Source organism: Triticum aestivum, chromosome 2B (genome assembly GCF_018294505.1).
Source record: "Triticum aestivum cultivar Chinese Spring chromosome 2B, IWGSC CS RefSeq v2.1, whole genome shotgun sequence".
Classification (NCBI taxonomy): domain Eukaryota; kingdom Viridiplantae; phylum Streptophyta; class Magnoliopsida; order Poales; family Poaceae; genus Triticum; species Triticum aestivum.
The window spans coordinates 111,613,302-111,629,326 of NC_057798.1; the positions used below are offsets into that span (position 1 = coordinate 111,613,302).

At 45.5% G+C, this 16,025-nt stretch overlaps 1 long non-coding RNA gene across 4 annotated transcripts; it reads right to left on the reverse strand.

The window, feature by feature from the left end:
* Window positions 1–9,148: 9,148 nt before the first annotated feature.
* Window positions 9,149–12,997, reverse strand: LOC123043779 (uncharacterized). Of its 4 annotated transcripts, XR_006419558.1 has the most exons (6): window positions 12,619–12,997; window positions 12,497–12,544; window positions 12,116–12,408; window positions 10,524–11,576; window positions 10,339–10,401; window positions 9,149–9,598 (listed from the first exon to the last, which is right to left on the reverse strand). It is a non-coding gene; the product is annotated as an uncharacterized lncRNA (long non-coding RNA). The 4 variants fall into 4 exon arrangements; XR_006419557.1 differs by lacking the exon at window positions 12,497–12,544 and having other exon boundaries at window positions 12,116–12,207; XR_006419556.1 differs by having other exon boundaries at window positions 10,524–12,408.
* Between the last annotated feature and the right edge of the window lie 3,028 nt (window positions 12,998–16,025).

The window sequence follows — 16,025 nt, forward strand, 5'->3', positions numbered from 1 at the left end:
TTAACAGAAAAACACCATATGCATGTCCGTCAAATCTGATAGTACAGTTTTATTCATGCATTTCCCTAAAGAAAAGTACTACTGTATTATTCATGCTAGTAATGTATCCTGGTTCCTGCTGAATTATGTGAATATTATAGAAGGCCAACCCTCGAGTCTCTGACGATGCGGCCTCCTACCTGGATCTATATGCCGCCGTGCCCGCGAAGCCTGCACCGAGCAGCTCCGAGCCGAGCCCCAGCTCAAAGCGACCGTTCCAGTTGAAATTCCTCCGCGCCGGACGGCACGGCGGCATGACCGCCTGACAGTCGGGTTCCGAGGGGAGCAGCGGCGGCGCCACCACGGGGCCGAGGCGGTACGCAATGCTGAGCGCGCCGCGGTGCCTGCTGCTCTGCGCCTTCCGGACCGGGTACGACGCGCACCGCCACGGGGTGCCTCCTCCGGTGGCGCAGGCGCCCGCGAGCAGGTCAGCGACGGGGATGAACACCTCGCCGACATCGCGGTCGCCGAAGCCGAACGAACCGGCGAAGTAGCGCTCGGTGCGGAGGAGCACGTGGAGGTAGGCGCGCCCAGCCGCGGCGGCCGTGGGCGAAACGGCGAACCAGACCGTGTGGTTCCACGCTGGCTCCGTCTCGCCGTCGCGGTCGGTGAGGGTCCGCTGGCGCGTGCGAGGGTCGCCGTACACGGACGCCACGGCGTACACCTGCATGCCGCTGAACAGGTTCACGCTCGGCAGGTTGCTCGCCGAGACGAGCGTCAGCTCCAGGACCCTGTGCGCCATTGCCGACCGCCCCGGCAAGCACTGTCGGAGAAAGGGAAACTACGTTGGTGGCTAGCAGCTAGCTGCGAGCTTTGCCGTACGGGATTCTGGAGTTATGGTGGCCATGGCGCGCGGGCCGGGGGTATGTATAGGACTCGGGCGGTCAGCGACGAGTCGTCGGGTGCTCCAAGTCTCTGGCGCGCGAGGGCTACATGCATGCATGGATGGATGTGCACGAATCTGATGCCAAGCGAAATTTCAAGAACCAGTGAATCTTTGAACCCTAAAGATCTTAACATGCGTCTAAAACACCTCTGGTTGAACCAGTAAACTGTACTCCCTCCGTTTTTATTTAGTTCGCATATTAGCTTTGGTTAAAGTCAAGGTTTACAAACTTTGACCAAGCTTATAAACAAAAATATAAAGATATACAATAACAAATCAACAATATTAAATTTATTATTGAATGTACTTTCACATTGTATAGGTTTATTATGATAAATGTCTATATTGTTCTCTATAAACTTGGTCAAACTTTACGAAGTTTGACTTCAGTCAACTCTAATGTGCAAAGTAAATAAAAACAGAGGGAGTACTGTAAGACCGCTAGGTTGCTTCTGATGGATTGCGCTACTTATTTCCCACTGACGCGAGATGTTTTTCTCCAAACGGGAACGTGCGTCAACTTTCCCACCAGATGGAACCGAGCGCCCAATCATGCATGCCCAACTCTAACTGCCCATCAAGATTTGACACAAAGAATTGCATTGCATGCGTACTGACTTGACTGAATGATTTCTTCGAATCTGATCAGTTGATATCCAGAGACACCGAAAGCAATATACGGAAACCAATTAACATGCACCCATTTGTTGCACTTGTCGCCACCTTGCTTCCCTTGCAGATCATAGACCGAGTCCCATTTCCCCTTGAAGGGCTAGTTTGGTAACCCAGGGATCCCCCAGGGATCCCGGCCCCTTCCTCAGGTGCAAAGCCCACGCGAAAAATCTGGCCCGGGCAGCTGTGTGGACATTTGGACCCTCGAAGCCTCGAGGTTTTCTCGGCCCGATCCCCGCCATATCCCCGGGATATGATCCACGCCTCGCGACATCGGGAGACAATTCCCTGTCTCGCTCGCTCGCGGCGCCTCGCTCGCGCCCACCCCTCGCTCGCTCCTGGCGCTCCCCTCGCTCCTGCCCAAAGGGTCATCTGAATCTTCCCCGGGATTTTAATTTGACCAAGAATATTCCACCCTGGTCATCCTTTCCCTGGAAATATCCACCTTCACGTCCAAACAAGGCCGAAGTGGGATTGAGGGCCACCGGAGATTTCGCCCCGGCCCATGATCAGAATTGAAAACACCGGAGCCAAGAGAAGGGAGCAGGTGAGCCGTCGGATGAGTCCACCGCCACAACGAGTTTGCTGGCAACGGTTTGCTTCAATTGAATAAATATGTGGAAGTCCTACTAAACAGGGTATTTTTCGTCACAAACGATGTAAAAAATGGTAATCATTCTAAAATGAAACCAAATCCCCCGGACGTGTGTATACTTTCCCGTGCAAAATTTTCATTATTCAGAACTAGTAAGCTGCACGTGCAACGCACGTCTCTGCAGTGGCGTGTTGGTGCGCCGACTTCAAAAGTGAAGTGTGCAAGGCTTGTTTAAGCAGTACATGTAGGGGCGGCAACCCTGAGAGCTTTGCAAGTTCGACGACGTGGACCTTGTGTTTTGTAGGTTGCAACCATTGCAGGCATGTGGAATGATTCTTTTCTTCACCGCGGGAGAGTGCCTAATGACTTCTTTCCCGCAATGATGGAAAAGCGGCCTGTTCGATAGAGCGAGTCCCCCAGCTAGTGTGTGTTTGGTTGGCTTTTGTTGTGGCATTGCTATCAAGAGTGGGCTCAGCCCTGTGTATTTACAGTGTTCTAGACTGGGCTTGGCCCTTTTGTTTTGGTTTTCTCATTTTTTTCATGATTAACTGGACAATCTTCTGCTTAATGAATGAAACAACAAAGCTTTTTTGCTTTGTGTTTGAATTTATTTACTCAACTAAAATTCAAATAGATATAATATGTTTTTAAGTAAAGAAGGCATGGTAAACACAAAGGATAAGACTCATGTCTGCTTTGAAAATGCACACAACATAGAATCGAATTTAAGAAGGCTGAGAACCTCAAATCGCTTTGATCGCTCATAGGTAGCTCAATTATACTGTTTTTTAATTTGAATAGGTAATGTGTCTGCGTTGCCATGGTAGCAAAAAAAAATATGAAATAACATTTGATCAAAAGATTCTTTTGTTTTACAAACGGGTTCTATATCACTGAAACTGGCGTATGCCTTTTTTCTTACTCTTGATGAGTCGCCCATCCATGCTTTTAGCGCCACATTCAATCCACCATGCATACATTGGCATCATGCCACCAATCCACGAAGACAACACGTACAGACTCACCTTCTTTTGGCTAGAAGATGCTTTGTTCTCGATGTGCCCTCCTTGCCATATCTATCTTCTAGTGAGCAAATCAAGGTCTTATTATTGAAGAAGCCACATGTGCTTGTGCGGACCTGCACCAAGAGACAATGACGGTGATGATTAGGCTGGGAACTTGGGAAGACAACGACGTACAATTGATGGGGTTGCCGATTGTGAAGCTTCAGCCCACAGTGGCTGCTCTTTTTCATAAAAGACGTGACCAATAATAGCTGGAGCGAGGAAAAATAGGAGGACAATGGCTACCGGATCAACTCGGAGATATGATGATAGATATGCATTGGCAAAGCAGAAACTACATGCAATTGAATTTATGCAAAAAGCAACACCAAGCAGCAGTAGCATGTTATCAAGATTTCTTGTGCTGACACAAGTGTGACTAACACTGTAAGAAGGTTTGGATATTCTTGGGTTCAGATTTCAGAAACTTAAACGGTATATAATTCCATCACTACTTCATGATGCTCTCTAATCATTCTTTGACTGTACCTATCTGTTATAAAATGCAAGAACTACGACTCTCTTACTATTATTAAGTACATACCTTGATACTACCTGGTTCTCAGGGAAGCCATTGTCCAATCTAATTGACCCCTCTCAAGAGAGAATTGACATGCTGGACAGAAATGACCTTTGTATGTCACTATCGCTACACTGCATTATGCTCGACAGAAAATCTAAAATATAAGGATTATACCATTTTGTCTCGCTGAGATGGCTTCCCGGGGAAACATCTGCCATTTCTTTTTATTGCAACATTAGAGCCCCTCAATTTACCAAGATATACAGTTACAAAAGTTTCAGAACTGGGTTCTTGGAGCTCATCATTCTTGATAATCTGAAACATGAACATGTAGTTGGTAAAAGAACACCAATTCGTATTAAAGATGTGCATGATCAAAAGTATAAGAGTCCCTGATTGTGGTGATCATTGACAAACAATCATGCTAATTGAAACACTTCTGATCTCAACCAAACTGAAATGAATAATTAGAGGAAAAGAAGGAGCAAATTTTGGCCCTGAATCCGCAGTCAAAGAAACCAGATATAATATAAGAGTATAATCTAAGAGAAGAAACAGAAGATGGCATCAGCAGTCAAATGAACCTTTGGGGATCAGAGGTCAAAAGTACATGACGTGCCGATCATTTATAGGTGTAATGGCTTGCCCACAGGCACATGGTAAACCGATCATGTACCAGGTAAAAGTATGTATTCACATAACTTGGGCATCGTTCATGTAGCACAACGCTGTACCTGAAACATGATCAGTGCATCGCTTTTGGCCTTTTGCAGCATTAACGTGTGCACGGAACATGAACAAGCTGGCATGTGCCTTGCACAATTCATCTGACCGTCGTCACAAACAGAGTGCATCTAGCCTGTCTGCTACTTACCTTGCACTCGCCTGCAAACTTACGTACCCATCACCAACGCATGCGATATTAATTAGAAACATAACCTGATGCTCCAGCTCCATGACTGTGTAGCACGACCTGATTTTGACCATTATGTAAGGAAGGATCAGGGACAATTCTAGTACACAAATCAAAAGTCCCCATTTTCTCTTCTTTTCAAAGAGAGGTAACACAGATCAATCTTCAATCTAGGAGAACAATCCCCAAATCAGCGACAAAATCGACGACCCAATCAGAGGATCACAACAACAAAGAACGAAATAACCAAACTGAAAATACATGTAATCCTGTTGTAGAAAGTACTCTGTACAGAAACATTGCCATGCCAGCGCCTAAACGTCTATGCTGGTAAATTTTTGGTTAGAGAATACGAAATTGGTTTGTGCTTGGTCTCTGAGTATAGATGACCGTTTTAGTGTTGAAATTTAGATCTTGGTTACTGGTTTACAGTTTGCTGCCAATTTCTTCTGTGTTCACACCTTGCGCTTTTTTTAGAGATTTGATCTGGATAAGTGAGGGCCTCGGGACACTAATGAAACAATAACAATACCTAATATCCGGTGGATTGTCTTGTGCAGGAATAATGAATATGATTAACCCATTTCTAGAATCTGCAGCCTCACTAAAAACTCTGAATCACATTGGCATGTGCATCAAGTTTCAGGGAAACATGATGAGGTAAATAGAGAAACTTGTATGTGGGTGTTGATTGCTGGTCATATTAAGGATAACTTTCATGAATATTTGATGGCAGTTACACATACAACATTATTGTTCTATCATATCCTAAATTGGATTGATTTCTGATGTTAGAACTACCCTTTAATAACAACCCACACCTTCGCTACGGAAAACATATATTGTATTTGTTACCTCCAATCGGTCCTCGATCTGACCCTGTGATTTTGTTATTGCTTATGAATTGTCAACAATTCCTATTGTACAGTGAGTCATGCATGAACAAAATCCCATGTGCAGAACCCTAATGTATAGGATTGAGAACCGTAAGGCATGAACAAAATCCCCTGTACAGTTCAGCAATAGGAAATCCCCTGAACAAAATCCTCTGCCCTTTGGTTGGAAGTGCAAAAGAAACTCAGTTTGGTATGTTGCAGATTGGTATGTCACACACTATGGCAATACTTTTACTCAGTTTCGTCAGTTATCAAATCTTACTTGAAAGAACACCTAAATTTATACTCCTTCATCTTCTTCATGCAAGGCATATTTTGATTGCTCAAATCCAAGTACTGACTAATAGTACAGTGGGGTTCATTGAACATAGCGGTGAACATTTTCATGCCCCGGTGATCTGATACTTCTATCTCTGCTACGGTTTTACTGTGATTCAAATAGGACCTGGAGGCATTAGGCATTACCAAAAAAAGTCAGAGAATTGCCATAATTTACAACAGGCTTTTGGTTTCTGAAACTCTATTGCATTAAGTGGATTCCAAAAAAGAAACAAAGAAGAGTTTACTAACTTTGAGTTGTAGATGAAGAGTGCAGACCAAAGTGTAGTTCTCATGCACGTAGTATTAAGTTCACTTGTCAGGGATTGCCAGCCAGGTAATGATTATCAAATCAACTGATCTCCAATTTCATAAGTTAGTTCCGCGAGGCATCGATCCACCCAAATTTAACAGAAGTTAAAAGCCTGAAAACAAAAAAATATTTTAGAGTCGTGAAACAAGTGAATCTTCTAACCATACAAGTAAATCTTAAATTATGCTACACACTTGGTTTTGACACCATAAACAAAGTTTCAGACAGCTACATGGAATATACAATTGTTACAAATAATATCAGTATTAGCTTACTTATAATTACTACTGTAGCCTTGACAACCCATAACTCATAGATGAATCCATTGGTGGCACTCTACTACCATTGATGAATCCATTAGGAGTGTGCCTGCTGAATCAGCACATCTTGCCATGATCGTCCAGTTCTCTGCTAACATAGATTCCAATGCTTGTAGTAGGTTGAGTTCTTCCTAGAGGCATCTTGCAAAAAGAAACTTACTTGCGACGGAGGCGGAGGGGCGGCGTGGCGGAGACCAAGCTGAAACTTACTTGCGACGGAGGCGGAGGGGCGGCGTGGCGGAGACCAAGCTGCGGCTCCAGAGGCGGCGAAGGGCGCGGCGGGGTGGCTCCGGCGGCTGGGGAGGCAGCGACCCGCTGCGGGGTGGCTCCCGCGGCTGGGGAGGCGGCGACACGCGGCGCCGCGAGAGGCGGCGAAGGGCGCGACGGGGCGGCTCCCGCGGGTGGGGAGGCGGCGACACGAGGCGCCGCGGCTCCCGCGACTGGGGAGGCGGCGACACGAGGCGCCGCGGGAGGCGGCGAAGGGCGCGACGGGGCGGCTCCCGCGGGTGGGGAGGCGGCGACCCGCGGCGGCTCCCGTGGCTCCGGCGGCGTGAGGCGACAGTGAAGGGCGCGGCTTCCCGTGGCTCGGCGCGAGCCTGCGGCGATGGGCGCGGTTGCGGGAGGCGAACGGCGCGGGAGGAGGAGGAGGTCGTGCGGGAGGAGAAGGAAGAGGTCGTGCGAGCGAACGGTTCTTTTTTTTACTGGGGGCAGATTAGCGATCGATCTATTGTGGCTTATTGCGTGGTTGGTAGCGTTAAACACAGAAGGATTAAGAACCGTTAGATCTTGATGATGAATGGGTGTGATTGCTTGGATCTGCCCCTCTCTTTCTTTTATAGTAGTAGTAGATGAGATTGTTCTGTAGCCTGCTGCACGTCGATCAAGCATGGGCAAGCGTATTCAGATGGAGACTTTGAGGTGTGGGCATCGGAGGGTGTACGTCCGCCCGTGTTCACATCCAGTCTTCTCTGTACACTAGTGCAGCTTCCAGCTCTATGCTATGTATGATAGTCGTTTGACTCGGGAATCCCTGATAAAAGCTTTTAGTCCGTGCCTGACAGTTTCAGCCGTGGTCCAGTGAGGCGGATGGTGGAGTAGCACTGGGGTCCTGCCGCCCACGTGTCAGCTGATATGGGCCGGCCCATCATGAAGAAACGTGATTCACTAGCTTTTCTTTTTTATGTGAACTAGGGATTTATTCAATGTTCAAAACAGAAAAAAATACAAATAATGTATGGTAGGATCCATAGACCAACAGGGAGCGCTAAGGCATGAGCTTCAAGGTTTGTCTCCCTACTCTCAAAGCGAAAGCTAACTCTTGCAAAATCTCTAGCTCTATCTCTTATTTCACTCCAAACTAAAGCATAAAAAGGAACAACAATTCCGTTTATATTCGAAACGACCTGCATGCAGTCCAAGCCTATGATCACATGTGATAAATGGAGATCCTTAGGTCTTGTACAATGGAAGATGCTTAGAGAGATGCTTAGAAAAATAAACCGAATTTTTCTGAAGCACCGGTGCCTATTTCTATAGGAGAGACGTTTAGTTAAGCGTCTATCTTGTACAAATAAGCACCGATGCTTAAGAAAAACCTGATTTATTTCTCTAAACACCTCCCCTAAACACCTCCCATTATACAAGGCCTTAGCCAGGGCCAACGCTTCATTGCATGCTTGAATTCAAGACCGAGGGCGTCCACTCTAGTCCATCAAAAACAACAGCCGAGGACCCGTACGTACATCGGCTCCTGGTGGATTTGTTCCGGCATTCAAAAGCCAACAACGGAGGCACACAGAGGAGTAAACTCCAGCGCAATTTTAACAGAAAACCACCGTACGCATCTCCATCAAATCTGATCGTACAGTATTATTCATGCTTGACGTAGTACTACTTATGTATCCTGTATGTCAATACTAGATCATCGATTGCACGCGTTGCTGCGCCAATCTATTTTTTCAGTCGAATGATAGGGATTTTCGTAAGTATAAGAGAAATGAAACATGGAACTTCAATTGCATAAAAAAAATATCCTTTAGTAATCAGGATATTTTTATGCTAATGTTTCAGCAATTGTGTTGAGATAGGCACAAAAAAGTAAGATTAACGAAACCAAACGTAGAACTTTAGGCTAGAACAATACGCTTCTATTCTTGTGAAGTACTCACTCAGTTCCTAAGTTTAAGTCTTCTTAAAAATTCCAATATGGACTACATACGGATGTATATAAACATATTTTAGAGTATAGATTCACTCAATTTGCTCCGTATGTAGTCCATATTGGAATCTTTAAAAGACTTATATTTAGATAGGAGGGATAGTAAACTATGTTAAAAAATACTCCCTCCGTCCGGAAATACTTGTCATCAAAATGGATAAAAGGGGGTGTATCTAGACGTATTTTAGTTCTAGATACATCTATTTTTATCCATTTTGATGACAAGTATTTTCGGACGGAGGGAGTATGTGAAAAAGTTGGATGAAGTCAATAAACAAAAAATAAGTAAATAATCACAATCGGCACAAGATATACATGTGTGCTAACAATGTACAGTTACATCATAAGAATTTACCCCCAACATCATAACAACATTTCACAAAGGAGTATATTTAATAGAAACTACTTATTGTTAAAATGGTCATATGCTCATAGTGTGCCCTGGGTTAAATACAAATCGTAAAGTCTTTACAAGCTCTTTGTTTCTTTTGCATGCAAATAAAAGGAGGTTGTGTTATTCCCATCCAACACAGCAGCCCATTTAGAATACACAAAGGAAACATCATGGCTTTCTCAGCCTAGTTTGCCAAATAATGGAGCGGATATGATAAGTTTTAGTAGTTGTAAGTTCCAGAAACAAGCAGAACCGTGTTCAGTTGTGATGGACTTCATATGAGGCAAAGCTGAGGCATACGCTATCTTAGAGCCCTTGGATAAGCTAGTGTGGTGCACCATGGCAAAGTATAGATGCGTTTTTCTCTTTAGGGAGAAATAGATGCAGCTTCCCTCAGCTAACTCCTGCAGCTTGTCGATTTGTACAGAACAAAATATGCAGTTGCCTCTAGATAAATAAATATATAGTTAGTTAACTTGTTTCAGTTCAGTCATCATATTTCAGTTAGAACGCGTACATCATGCTACAACAAATTATCAAAATAATCATTCAATTGTAAAGCAGGTCCAGACAAAAGCATCCAAGTTACTTATTTTTCATATTTCTGTGATTCAATAGACATCTAGCAAGTGGGCGAAAATTGGGCTGAAAAACTCATGCAGTTTTTCTCATGTCCAAAGATCATCCGGCAACTGAAGCGAGACTGAGAACTCAATAATACAGTTAGTGATTTGAAAGTGAATCTATGTAGACCATTTAAGAATCTATATGACAGAACAATCATGAGTATTTTCATTGTGATACTAACCCAAATAGTAAATACATGATACGATAACATTTGGTGAATTAGATATGAAATATACTGTCAGTAATTTTGAAATGTATTAGTACTTCATATTAGTACTCCCGAAATTGACTGATTTAGGAGCAGAAATAGATTGAGTACATTATTACTGTATAACAATGAATATAGCAGACACGTACACCATCGAACTATCGAGCCAGACAATAACCATATAAACTGGAGGAGTCAGAATATTTTATTTGTTTGATTCTACCCAAAAGTATCAAGAAAAATCAGCATGGAGCCACAATAATCCAATATTCATCATCAATTATGAGACCATCTAATTTGTTTAAAATTAAGTTGGCATGCAGCATGCAAGATTATAGGATTAGATGTGTACCAGAGGTTCTTGACGATAGGCAGACATTTCCATAAGCTTACAATCTTCTCAAACAGCCTAACTCTATTGGCAAACCACAACATAGTTAGATTTTTCTTTTGCTAGCAGCAATCTGAATCAGTGATGAGATCATTGTAAAGATTAAGAATATGATAGGGGGTGCAGAGTCCATGTCCTCAACCCACCTCGGAGTCAAGAACTGACCAGATTATATGTCCACCTTTCCAATATTAGCAACCTAAGGCTGAGACCATTTATCAAATATAGCTTACATATGCTTCTCTAAATAAGCCAAGTAGGATTCTTGAACCCAGCCAGTGTTTGAAAACAAAGGTACGCAATCAGTCAAAGATAATAAAGTTCCAAACATCCCAGATGATAAAAACATAGATGTGTTGCTGCTTCACCTGATAAAAAATGAAAACTAAAGAATTGATATTTATTCTGGGAAAGTGTATATTGACACAAAGAGCAGAAGTCATAAAAATGAAGACCACAATCACAAGATAGTACGTATAATTACAACGAAAACCTAAACTATGCAAGTGCATACAAAGATTTATCTCACTGCTGCAGCTAGATAAGAAAATCGGATTCTGCTTCTATAGTAATAAATATTATAACTGTGAAAGACCAACGGTTTATCTGGAATAACTATTTCCTTTATCTACATGTGCTCAATCGTAAAAACATTATCATTTTTATGTACAACATAATGTGCATATTTATTAGTTCTTAGAAGCTACTCCCTCCGTTCGGAATTAGTTGTCACAGAAATGGATGTATCTAGATGTATTTTAGTTCTAGATACATCCATGAACAGAGGGAGTAGATATTTGTGTCCATAAGAGAGAGAAAACATCCCGAACTGATACTTCAGGTACATATAGCATTCACCTGGTTGATGGGGTAAAATAATCATCAAGGGTAGTTGTTTTGTCAGCTACACATGTTCATAATCACTTCTAACTATTGGTCAGAACTTTATGGAGTTGTGCAAACATATTCTAATAAACAAATACGATATTACCAAATTGCTTTCTGGGGATATGTGCATATTGAAAGATATTATTTGTCTTTTTTCACCGCTTTCCCTGGCAAACCTGACAGGAAATCTGAGCCAAAATTTCATCGTGAGAGATGAGCATAACAGATAGAGGATTTTCTATAAAGGATCTACTGAATCATTGATGACATCAACTGTAGATATGGCACTCTAAATCAGTTCTTCCAGGAGCCTGCATTTGCGAGGAAAATTTCAGTATCTTCATCTTCTAGGTCCATAGCTAGCACATGCAGAACGGTCTAAGCATGTGATCACACAAATCTGTCTCACCACGTAACCATTTGCTCTTCTAATTTATAAGGAAAATGCCCACAATGAACAGTTAGGTAGTCTCTTGTCGTTGGTAAAAATACCTTATCAAAGCTAAAGGTATAATAAATCAAGGCTTGAAAGTGAGAACGATATGGGCCAGACAAAAGAAATTGGCACTGAAGATTGAATCATGTACACATAAATGGTACCCGATCCAACTTCGACACATTAATCAGAAGGCACATTGCAAAATGCACCAGCATAAGGGCTTGTCATTTCAAGAAAATTACACATGAGGAGGATATGGTCTTAGCATGTAAAAGTTCCAAGTAACTTAAGCAGAGGCATGACCATGTGTTCTGAGTTCAATTGTATGTAGGACTACTTAAAACAACTTAAGAAGATGGCTATTGCCATATGTGCATATATATGAAAAAAGTCTGAGATACAGGAGCTTACATGATCAAATAGAAAATATGTGTCGACGACATTAACAGGTCGCTCCATGTTAGATGCCGTGATGAGGGTCAATGACCTCGAGTCTTTAGAACCTACAAGAAAATATCATCTGTAGCAATCAGTCACAAAATCATGCAGCCGTCCCAGGTAAAAAGAAGATAAACTTGCACCATAATGTACAAAATTCTTATCAGAAATACACCAAATTATTTTCTAATAAGGAAAGAACAGGATTGATCCCTCAACGTGACCACCAAGGCAGGCTATAATCTCATATCTCCCCCCTTCCAGACCTATGCTTGAAAAACAACATCATCTCATCAGACCACCTCATTCCTAATCAAACATTCACAAAGCAGGCTATAAGTTCATATCTCCCACCTTCCAGGCCTAACTTGTTCCGCGCAGGATAGGAATGAGAGGCAATTTCTGCTCGTGGGGTATAAATTAAGGTGATGCACATGGGGAGGAGATGAAAAAGGGGCCTGAGTGGGGAAACTCACATCGTCGCCATGGTGATGGGGTGGGCAGCGACGCGGCGAGCGTGGAGAGAAGGAGGGAGTGGAGATCGGAGAGCACGTCGTCGAGGGTCGGGGAGAGCGGAGCAGACTTTGTGGAGTCGTCGTGGCCTCGTGCACGGCTTGCGCACCATCGCCGGTGCCGCCTCCTCCTCGGTCACCAACTCCAAACCCTAGGATGATTCCCTGGCGCGCCTCGGCTGGATCCACTGAGAAGGCCGCGCGCTGCTGGATCGCCTTGAGCGCCTCGGCTTGATCCACTGGGAAGACCAGCGAACACTGGATCCCATCGTGGACCGCTTGCGTCGCCGCGCCGCCGGCATCCCTGTATGAGATCGAGCCCCCACCGATCCCTTTCCACCTGTTTGAGCGAACAGTTTTTTTTACGGAGATAAAGCGCAGCATCGGATTGTTTTCTACCTAAATGGGCTGCCTGTAGAAGCCCAATTAACCACAGGCCTTCAAAAAAGTTTCCAGAATAGCGGCCTATTAGGACAGCCAGCCCAGATCGCGATAAACTGCCACTTAGAGGAAGATCTGACGGCCAGTAACTAATCTAACGTAAATCCGACGGTCAGAAACGTTGAGGGGCTGAGAGAGCTCGCTTTAGGTGCGGTTATACTGTCCTAAAAAAATAAATAAATTGTACTAGAAGGCCAACCCTCCGAGTCTCGGACGACGCGCGCGGCCTCCTACCCGGATCTATATGCCGCCGTGCCAGCAAAGCCTCCGCCGAGCAGCCCCGAGCCGAGCCCCAGCTCGAAGCGACCGTTCCAGTTGAAATTCCTCCGCGCCGGCCGGCACGGCGGCATGACTGCCTGGCAATCGGGTTCCGAGGGGGGCACCACCACGGGGCCAAGGCTGAGCGTGCCGCGGTGCCTGCTGCTCTGCGCCTTCCGGACCGGGTACGACGCGCACCGCCACGGGGTGCCTCCTCCGGCAACGGGGATGAACACCTCGCCGACGTCGCGGTCGTTGAGGCCGAACGAACCGCCGAAGTAGCGCTCGGTGCGGAGGAGCACGTGGAGGTAGGCGCGCCCCGCGGCGGCAGCCGTGGGCGAGACGGCGAACCAGACCGTGTGGTCCCACGCCGGGTCCGTCTCGCCGTCGCGGTCGGTGAGGGTCCGCTACCGCGTGCGAGGGTCGCCGTAGACGGACGCGACGGCGTACACCTGCATGCCGCTGAACAGGTTCACGCTCGGCAGGTTGCTCGCCGACACAAGCGTCAGCTCCAGGACCCTGTGCGCCATTGCCGACCCTAACCCCAGCACTGTCGGAGAAAGGGAAACTAGTACGTCGATAGCAGCTGCGAGTTGTGCCGTGCGGGCTTTTGGACGGTGGCCATGGCACGCGGGGGTATGTATAGGACCCGCGGTCAGCGACGAGTCGTCGGGTGCTCCAAGTCTCTGGCGCGCGAGGGCTACATGCATGCATGGATGGATGTGCACGAATCTGATGCCAAGCGAAATTTCAAGAACCAGTGAATCTTTGAACCCTAAAGATCTTAACATGCGTCTAAAACACCTCTGGTTGAACCAGTAAACTGTACTATAAGACTGCTAGGTTGCTTGTGATGAAAGATTGCGCTACTTATCCAACACCCAACACGTCAACACCTCTTGTAGCACCGCTTCCCCCTGTGGAATCGCCGACAATGACCTCATTGCACCAACGACAAAACCAGCCGCGTCTTGCCATGCCGGTGGAAGCTCGGCGTCGTGCGGAATTCTAATCGACATCAGGATTTGCCGGTGGGGAAGATGACGTTTTTCTGTTGCATTGAGATTCGCAAATCCACGTATCAACTGATGGATAGGGTCTACTAAGATGAACCGTACGATCATGTCTTAGAGCATCTCAAACAGGCGCGCAAAACGTGGCACACTAAAAATCAGAATACAGCGCCGGGTGAGCCAGGTTTTGCGCGCGGCGGTGCGCTGACTCCAGCGGCCGCCGCAAAATAAAGCGCGCCCGAGTCGCTCCAGCAGGCAGCTATATTTTTTTTGTGTGTGAACTGTGATTCGATACATATTTGGTTCCGAGCATACAAATATGGAGATAGTTCGGCACATAGCCTGCTTCTATGATACAAAATGCGTACATAGTTCATAATTCATAGTTCGTCACATAGCCTGCTTATATGATACAAAATAAAACGAAAAACTACTACTACTCGTCATTCTCCAACTCGGACTCTGCCTCGATAATGTCCTTCTTCGATGTCTGGGCATAGACGTCAAGGAACCGCTCATCGCGTGAGTCCCAGGACGACGCATCTCCTAGTGCAATGTTGTATTATTATTTTTGCGGCTGGAAAGAGAGCTTTATTAATTAAGGAATCGTTGCACAGTCGCCTGCTAGTTAACCCGTAAGAGCATCAGGAGGCCCCTGCAACCACAATTCGGTGCGGTGCTCCACTCTTGAAAATTAGCAAGGCGATCTGCAGTCCTATTCTGCAGACGACCGATGTGCCGACACACAAGCTCCCTTTCTCTCATCAAGTCTTTAGTCTCATTTACAAGATGACCTACTATCGATCTATCAGCCCCCGGACACTCCAGACACTTAATCAAAGCATCACAGTCTGTCTGAATAACCAGAGGCAATGTTGAATGCTGGATTGCTGTAGTGACACCTTCCCGGGCGGCCACACGCTCTGCTTCGAAGGTGCTCAAGCAGTGTGGTATAAACCAGCACGCCGACAGAATGTGTTCTCCTCTGCTGTTCCTCGCCACCATAGCCGCTCCCGCCGTGTGTGCTTCCGCATCAAAAGAGCCGTCTAGCGACAGAGCAATCCATCCCTCTGGAGGTGGTGGCCATGGCGCAGGCTCCTGAGTCCTCTTTTCTTCCTGTGGCTGAACTCTCCCTCCCACTGGTTTCATGACTCTTTTTCCCTTCAGCATATCATAGCCTTTTTCATATTTTATCTGATCTAGTGAGATCATGTAGCTTTGCAAGAACCCCCTAGTGACCTCGACCGGAGGCACAGTTTTATCATCCATGGCATCATTATGTAGCTGCCAGTTCCTCCATATTAGCATCAGAACTTTTGCCCGATCCTCATCAGTTAGCGTTACTAACAGATCAAATAGCCACTCATCACCGGTGTTCAAAATTGTCTCCTTCGCTGGTATCTTCCATACTTCCGCCATAGCATCCCATATAGCACTAGAGGTGGGGCACGCCACGACAGCATGAAAACTGTCCTCCGTCACCCGGCTACATCTCGGACACACATCCGCCACCTCCATATGTTTAGATTTCATCACCTGGCATGTGGGTAACCCTTTCTTTAGCAGTTTCCACGCACATATCTTCACTTCTTGTGGAACTTGAATTTTCTAGAACATTTTCCAAACAGGCTGGTCCCCATCTGGTCTTGTACTCGTCGA